Source organism: Fukomys damarensis, unplaced genomic scaffold (assembly GCF_012274545.1).
Source record: "Fukomys damarensis isolate Sample0158 unplaced genomic scaffold, DMR_v1.0_HiC HiC_scaffold_37, whole genome shotgun sequence".
Classification (NCBI taxonomy): domain Eukaryota; kingdom Metazoa; phylum Chordata; class Mammalia; order Rodentia; family Bathyergidae; genus Fukomys; species Fukomys damarensis.
The window spans coordinates 61,639,954-61,648,869 of NW_022900949.1; the positions used below are offsets into that span (position 1 = coordinate 61,639,954).

The 8,916-nt window shown below is 40.2% G+C and overlaps 1 long non-coding RNA gene across 1 annotated transcript; it reads right to left on the bottom strand.

The window, feature by feature from the left end:
- Nucleotides 1–6,192: 6,192 nt before the first annotated feature.
- Nucleotides 6,193–8,884, bottom strand: LOC104871096. Its single transcript, XR_782741.1, has 3 exons — nucleotides 8,836–8,884; nucleotides 8,172–8,354; nucleotides 6,193–6,420 (listed from the first exon to the last, which is right to left on the bottom strand). It is a non-coding gene; the product is annotated as an uncharacterized LOC104871096 (long non-coding RNA).
- Nucleotides 8,885–8,916: the final 32 nt, after the last annotated feature.

The window sequence follows — 8,916 nt, forward strand, 5'->3', positions numbered from 1 at the left end:
GCCTCTGGGAACAAGTGATAGTTCCTAACATCGAGACGCAGGCATCTTCTCTGATCTGTGCGAGTGGCCGGCCTTCAAGGAAAACTAAGGGAGCACTTGTGCATAAAACATAACAAATGTGAGGGAATTGGTGATTGTGTAGGAACAAGGTTTACTGCCCCAGAGATTAGGACGGATTCTCTGTAGCAGAGGCAGGGCCAGGAAGCAGTGAGTAGATGCTTGGTGGCTGCCGTGGGAAGGGCACAGAGGTTGGGGTCCTTAAAATGGAAAAAAGTCCATCCCTTTCTCCTGGAAAAAGCCTGAGGAGAGGCCATATCTCAGAATAGAAATGTCTGCCTCTTGTAGCAACATAAATTTTCCAGAGGCAACAACATATTTATCCTTGTCAAGGGTAGGGTGTGGCAGCAGACTCACCGTCTTATGGCAGAGAAAGGCATGAAGATAAGTGAGCTGTGGAGTGGGGTGTGAGGTGTGACATTGCAATAAAGATTAGACAGGAATTAGACATTGCAGGACACACCGTCAGGAAAAATGGTAACTCAGAGGTCAGATGTACAACTTCCTTTACTCCCACCTCCATGCCGTGCTGTGATTCGAATTCCCAGTAACTGGATTGAGGATGTAGACCATTTGCCTAGCATGCATGAGGTCCTGGGTTCTATCCCCAGCACCATAAAATGAGTAAATTCCCAATATCTCACTGCAACTCTGGGAAAGAGGCAGAAAATCCTTTTTATTGGTGAAGATTTTGCCACGTTATGGAATGAGAGCATGAAACAGCAATTGAATTATGGAAAAATAAAATTCCATTTCTCACTAACTTAAATTTATGGACACTATTCTCACATGCTACATTTTTATAAGGAGTTTTGTATTTTGGCTCAGTTGGCCTTCATTGGGGGTGGCTTTGGCATGGATTTGTTTTGGTAAATAGTTTGTCTTTTATTCAGGTGGTTCTGTTTTGCTGTTAACTGTTGCTGGCTAGATGTTAAGAGTTTGAGGAATGTGAGATAGATTATATTACCTGTGATTTTCCAACCTCAGCTATATGTTACAATCATCCACAGAATTTTTTATTAATGGATTTACTCAAGCTTTAACCTAGGCCTACTGAATCAAAATCTCTTTGGGTAGGGTCTTGCTTTCTATTGAGCGATTTATGGAAAGTCATTTTTAAAATATCACAAGGGAGGGGTGAAGGAAGGGCAGGGACAAGGGGAAAAAATGAGAACCAAGACCTGTCACATAAAGGTACAAGATCCCTATGATGAATGTAACTGTCCTGTATACCTAAAATGTACCAATAAACTCAATGAGGAAAAAAAATATCAACAGGCTCTGGAACAGCTATGGTCAGTGGATGTCTGGGAAGCCTCTTGTAATGCGATAAGCTACAAGCATTATCAAAACCTATGGTAATGGTCATTACTGCATATATTCAAAAGAATTTATTAAGCATCACAAATTTGATAAGCTCTCAAGAAATTACTGTCTTGCGTGCAAGAGAAAACACTCTCAGCTTCAGCACCCCAGTGTGAGATGTCAAATATGCCCAAGGAAGAACTGAACCTCGGTCCCCATATGTGACGTGGGCTGGGACTTTCATCATAAGCCCAGAGCCAAATAAGCTTTCTGAGTTCTGCCACCCATATTGTCCACTCCATGCTGGACCAAGAAGCAAGTAATGGTAGGTAGCCTGGTGAGTCTCGCTTGGGAGGAGAGGGGATGCGGGTTAGTAAGGCAGTAGTGCTTTCTCACTGTCCTGAGCCATGAGTCCTCACCATCTCCCACCCATCACACTGCTCAGAGCCACAGGACTTCAGCATGGACACAGGGCTCCCTCATCTGCACTTTTCCTTTCTGCTATTTATTGCCTGTGGTCAACCATTAGTTCATGGAAAAATCCCAGAATAAGTAATTCTGAAGTTTTAAATGATTTTATTGTAGTATATTGTTATACTTGCTCTATTTTATTGTTATTGTTGGTAATCTTTTAGTGGATCTAACTTATAAATTAAACTTCATCATAAGAATGTAGAGGTAGCCGGGCGTGGTGGCACACACCTGTAATCCCAGCACTCGGAGGCTGAGGCAGGAGGTTCGCTGTGAGTTTGAGCCCAGCCTGGGCTGCATAGTGAGTTCCAGGTCAGTCTCAACTACATAGTGAGACCCTGTCTCAAAAAACAAAACAAACAAACAAACAAAGAATGTAGAGGTACAATGCAGTTTCAGGCATCCTTTGGCATCTTGGAATATAATCCCCCAGGTATACTATACAAGAAGGGGCTACTATATCAATCAGCCTTTTCTTTCCTTTTCTTTTTTCTCCATTAAATTCATTGGTACATTTTAGGTGTACAATATAATGACACTCATCATTGGGATCTTGTACCTTTACATGATGTATCTTGGTTTTTATTTTTCCCCATTCCCCTGCCCTCCCTTCAACTCCTCCACTCCTCCCTGCTTACAAAGTCTTTGTTTCCATTTTTTCCTTTTCTCATATTTTTCCTTTCCTTTCCCCTTCCCTCCCATTTTCCCCTACTGCTTTAGAACTTTTCTTCCTGTTTCACATTATCAGTTATACATTTTCATCCTTGTTTACACTTTTAGTTTCTCACACCTATTCAGTACTTACACATCTGTCCTACTTCTTCACTTAAAAGTATGACCTCGATGTGCATCCATTTAACTATGAATGTCTCTAGTTTCTCATTCTTTATGGCCGAGTAGTATTCCATTTTATGAGACAAAAACACCACATCTTCTTTATCCAGTCTCCCCTGATGGGCATTTGGGCTGTTTCCAAGCTTTAGCTATTACAAACTGTGCCACTATAAACAGGAGTGCACATATATCACTTTGGCATGATTCTTTTAATTCTTCGGAAAGATTCTGACTGAGCAGGGGAATAGCTGGGTCGAACGGAACCTCTAATCCTATTTGTTTGAGGCATCTCCATGTTGATTTCCACAGTGGTTGCAGCAGTCTGCACTCCCACCAGCAATGGAGAAGGGTTCCTTTCTCCCCATAACCCCACCAGTATTTGTTATTGGTTGATTTCTTGATAGCAGCTATTCTTTCTGAGATGAGGTAGAATCTCAGTGTGATTTTCATCTGCATCTCTCTAATGACTAGTGATGTTGAACACATTTTTCATATATTTGCTGCTTTTACTTCTTTTTCTGAGGAAAGTCTGTTCACTTCAGATGCCCATTTTTGAATTGGGTCTTTGTTTTTAGGGGACCTGATTTTTTTAAAGTTCTTTATATATTCTAGATAGTAGTCCTTTGAGGAATAGCTGATAAAAACTTTTTCCCACATTGTAGGTTGTCTCTTAGCTCTTTTGGTGGTTTCTTTTGCAGTGAAAAAGATTTTTAATAAGATGAGATCCCAGTTCTTTATTCTTTCTTCTAGTTCCCATGCTACTGAGGATTTTTTCATAAGGTCTTTTCCTATGCCAAAATGTCTTCAAGAGTTCTACCTAACTTATCTTCCAAAAAGTTTAGTATTTCTGTTTTCATATTGACTTTTTTAATCCACTTTGATTTTAGTTTAGTGCATGATAAAAATAGGTGTCTAGTTTAAATCTTTGGCAGATTGAAATCCAGTTTTCCAACACCATTTATTAAAGAGGCTATCTTTCCTCCAGTGAGGGCGTTTGGCTCCTTTGTCAAAGATGAGGTAACTGAGTATGTCTGGAGTTGCTTCTTCATCTTCTAATCTATTCCACTGATCCTCAGTGGAAGAGATTTGCCAGTATCATGAAAACCACCTTTTTTGTACAAATAATGACTGCAAAATTCTGCTTTGGTCACATCACTGTTCCAAAGTTTGACCCCACTGCCTAGAGAAGATGTGACTATTTCTTCTAAGTTTCCACCATTGTCCTACATTTTCTCATTCCTTAGCCAGCCTGTTCATTGTATCTACTTCTTGCCTACCGTTCAGTCTCTGTTCTTACTTTTCCATTGCCATCAGTTCTCTGCCTCTTATTATTGGACTACTAATAGACTACCTTTCCTTTACTCTACACATCAAAATCCGCCCCTCCTTAAGGCTGCTGTATTTGTTTCATAAGGATACAATAACAAAGTACTACAGAGAAGTTGGCTTAAACAACAGAAAAATTTTTAGTAGTTCTGGAAGCCAGAAGCCCAAATTTGTTTGTCAGGAGGCTTGGTTACTACTAAGGACTATGAAGGTAAACCCTGCTTCAGGTTTCTTGCTTTGACTTATAAATAACATTATCTTCCTGAGTCTCCCCATGGTCTTCTCTATGTCCGTGTCTATGTTCAAATTTCCTCTTCTTTGGAGACTGGTAACACTGGATTAGTTCCCACCCAATGACTTTATTTAATTGCCTGTGTAAAAATTCTATTTCCAAATATCGTTGTATGCTCAGGTCTGGGATTTAGAACTTTAGTACACGAACTTCTGGGCAAACACAGTTCAGCCTATCACAGATTGTTTTAGCATTCTCATTTCAACTAGAAGTAATCTTTCCTCATCTTGCTGATCATCTCTATTATGTACAATGCTTGATAGTGGTTGACTTCTATCTTTTTTCCTTGATGAATGAGTATCACTTTATACAATGCACAATAAAAATGTATATGTACGTATACATACATATATATAGATATATATAGATATAATTTTTGAGACAAGGTCTTGCTATGTAGCTTACAGTGGTCTTGAGCTCTACATCCTTCAGCTTTGATCTCCCAATTGCTGGGATTATAGGTACGTGCCACCATATCCAGCTATATTCATATACTTTTATATGAAAGTGAAGATGGCCATTTTGCAAAGAAAAACAAAATGGTACTGCTGAAAGTATTATTGAATTATGTATGACTGAAACAACTATAAAAGTCAGAGAAAACCAATAATTATAATCTGGAGGGTCTCCGTTCTCAGATTACTTTATGAGAGACTTTAAATTCATTCTTGCTTTATGCTAATGAAACGATAATTTTAAAATCCCAAAACTGGAAATTGTAGATGATGCATAAAAAATGTGTGGTTTAGGAAAAACAATTCCAATATCAGACCTTGATTCAAAGAAAAGACTTGTGCTTTCCTACATTGCTGAATGAATACACAATCTTATACTTTAAGCTAGAAAAAAATTTAAGGGCTTTTAAATGACTTTTCACTTTATTTAACATTTGCAATTAATGATCCCACTAGTCATCTCTCTGGCATAACCTAAAAGGGACACTACTTTAAAAATCTGCCATGCCAGTGAAGGATTGGACTCAGATATGATTTTCATAAACAAGGAAGGCATGAAAGATGCCTTTAGGATTTGCAAGGTTCTGGGCTGCTGTTGACAGATCTATGGCTTGAGAAATAATAAACTTTCTTTTCAAATAAGAGCTCAGGGCACCTGCCTTTGAGACACAGCAACAACTAAGACACCCTGTTTGGATTGTGACTGCCATTTGTGTCACAGACACAAGTGTCAATGGCTGAAAGAGTAAATCTGCATAAGACTTCACCCTGGACATCCCCACTGCAAAGTTCAGAGTTCTCTGCAGTCCTTCATCCGGCATTTGCAGGGGGCCTGCTCTGTCCATATCAGACAATAATACTTTGAAAATGTTTTGATGCAGTCTTTCCAGAATCAGTTCAGCCCGCATTTTACCAAGATGTGCGATGGTGCCCCCGAGGGAGTGAGACCTTCTACAGTGACTCACAACAGGAGGGACGGCCAAATCACCCAATCCCTGTCTGCTTTAAGAAATGAGAGTGTCACAGAGAATATACCTGGGAATGTACCTGTTATTTTGGAGGAGGGGAAGGGAGCAAAGAAAGAAAGAAAGAGAAAGAGAGGAAGGAAAGAAAGAGTGAAGTGTTGACATAGGCTGGTAATCCTTGTACTCTGGGAGGCTGAGGCAGAAAGATTGCAATTTCAAGCCCAGCCTCAAACTTAGCAGGAAAGCTTGCCATTTCAAACCCATGGCAACTTAGCAAGACCCTGCCTCCTAAAAAATATGGACTGGAATGTAAATAGTTTAATCCTTAGTACCAAACCAAACCAAGCCAAACAAAAAACCCAAGGGTAACTACTGATAAAGTTAGAAATAGAATAATTGCCACAGGTTTTCTGATCAACTATGATGCAGTGAAGTGAATAACACCTTGTGAGAAGCAAGCTTTTTATTTGTTTTCAGTGCAGCGGGTCAGGGCAGAATGTTACAGAATGAGTGTGCTACAGAGAGAAGAGCCACAAACTCACGCCTGCACCTTAGAGAGCATCAACCCCACATTGTTCCTTGTTCACCACGTCATGAACAGAGGCCACAGTATCTTGATCGACAGTAAGGGTGCTCCTTTCTACACCCCCAAACTGGATCACTGGGGTCTCTGCCTGCAGCCCAGCATGGACTGTGCAGTCACTTGGTGCGGATTCTTAAAGAGAAGTTACAGAGATCATTAACTCTGACACTACTTGTACAGAATCACGTTGCAAATCATCAGCCATTTCCCTCTTGCATTAAATCAGGATACAGGAAATTAATTTACCTCCCATAATTCTCTTACCCCATTACTTCCCTATAAGCTCATTTCCTTTCACTCTTCTCCGAGTTCTCCCTCACTCTTGTTTTTCTTTCCTGGTCTTTACCTTCCTCACTTTCTCCCTGGCTTGCTTTCCTTACACCCAAAGGAACTAAAACAAAACAAAAATTACCAAAAACTCTTGAACTGAATATAGAAAACAGACAATTCTAAAGGTAGAAAGGCTATTAAAGGTCTTATCCGGCTCCTTCCATTATTGACAAGCACATGGAGGCACAGAAAGGCAAACGCTGACCCAACAGCACTGTTCAGAGTCTGGGTTTCTTCATGATAGCAGCTTGTAGATGGCTACTAGCGCAGGGACGCGCTAAAGGAAAAAACTGCTGTGCTGTCTTTGAACTCAGTGAGTGCCTTTCCTCCAAAAAACAGCATCTCAGGTGCCCATGCGTGAAGCTGCTTTATTAACTGGAACTTGGTGTAGAAGCCCTGCTTATCATCAGTATCCTGGGATGACATTTGCATCTCAACTCTGAAGCCACATCTCAAGGAAGTGAGGGCTTGTGAGTGAGAGCACTTCATTTAATACGATCTCTAAAACTGGGCTTGGTGGTGCTCACCTGTAATCACAGAACTCAGGGAGCGGGGTGCCGAGGCAGGAGAAATACCTAATCTTGCCCAGCCTGGGTAATTTAGTGACTTAGCAAGACCCTGGATATATGTGTGTGTGTGTGTGTGTGTGTGTGCACGCGCGCGTGTGCGTGCGTGTGTGTATGAATTGGAGAAGTAGCACAGTATGAAGGCCCTGTGTTCAATCAATTCTTAGTTAAAACAAAACAAAACATTCAGTGTCACTAAAGTCTACACATTAACTGCATAGACTGTATACTTTAAAATGCCACATAACATTTAGGAGAGCAGTGATAGAGAGAGGCTATTACATGCTAGCATCCCGAGTTATTCTTTTTTTTTTTTTTTATTTTTTTTTTTGGTCGTTGGGGGAGGACCGGGAACCGAACTCAGGACCTTACATTTGCCAGGCAGGCGCTGCACCACTGAGCTACCTCCCCATCTATGTTTTTTTTTTAAGCTCCCTAGATCACATGAGAATCCATTTGCCTGAGAAATGGATATTTTTCTTAGTATAAAATAGAAAAAAATTCATCTTGTGGATACTCTGAGCATTTCCACTCCTCTCAACCCATATTTTAATTCTTTTAATATTTGAAATTTTTAAACACTATTTGTTTTTTATTTATATTGGGCCAAGTCATTTCTTGACCTTGTCCCTGGATTTCTCTTCTAAGAGATACTCTGCCCTTGACCCAGGAATTTCTAGAATTGGGTTTATAACAGCAATGTGTTTTTCAAATATAAAATTCTATATAATCCTATAAATGATGAAAAATACTACCAGAGCACCTCCATTTTTAAAATCTGGAAATCACCCAAAGGACAATCCTTTATTGTTTTATCTATTTAAAATAAAGGCTAGGGTTACCTACTAAGAAATGGAGTGAAATGGTACTAACCTTTCCCGTCTCTCTCGTCTTGGGCCACACAGGCAATGAGGAGACTCCATTCCACTGGCACTTAACATTAGCCTGGGCTGAGATGACTACTTAAGAGGAAGAAATTCCAGTTACCTTTCAAGCTGGCTGAGCCCAATTTAGCACCTCCAAGTCGTGAAATCGTTATGCCATTCCTTGGGAGAGCCACGGTGTCCTGGCATTACATGAACGTAATGTAGACCGTAGAGACCCTGCCTAGTATTTGGGTGGGCTGCTCCGAAATGAAGGGCAAAGAGACATGAAACACAAAGACTTGACCTAGAGGTGAGGGAAGAATGGAGGTAACATTCATACTCTCAGCCGCCGAATCAGGAACCAAAGAAGAGAGCTGGGGTGGGGGGAGTAAATCTAAATTAATCTCATTTGCTCTCGATTTAAAAGAATTTTTTAAACATTTTCTGAGAGCAGAAACTGCCACTATGAGTGTTAGAATCAGGCTAGCTGTGGGTTGTGACTGGCCTGACAAAGGCTAACTTTTACCCAGATGTCCAATAAAAACACTTAGCAAGTATCATTTCCATAAGGCTCTGTCTACTTGAAACACAAGCCAATTGTTTGGGTCCAATTTATGAAGCAAGGTCTCACAAAGGTTATGGGGTGAGGGGGCCTGATGACAACTAAATTGCCTTAAATGGAGCTCAAAATACCACCTCAAACATTCTCCTCTCCCAAGAAATGCCTAATCATAAATCAAGTGGCTCAAAATGTATTAAAAATGACAAATAGAGAAAGCACTTACATCTCATTTTTTTCTTTTAATTCACTGATGCATCAAAGATTTCTGAAGGATATTATTCTACACCAAAAAAAAAAAAAAAAA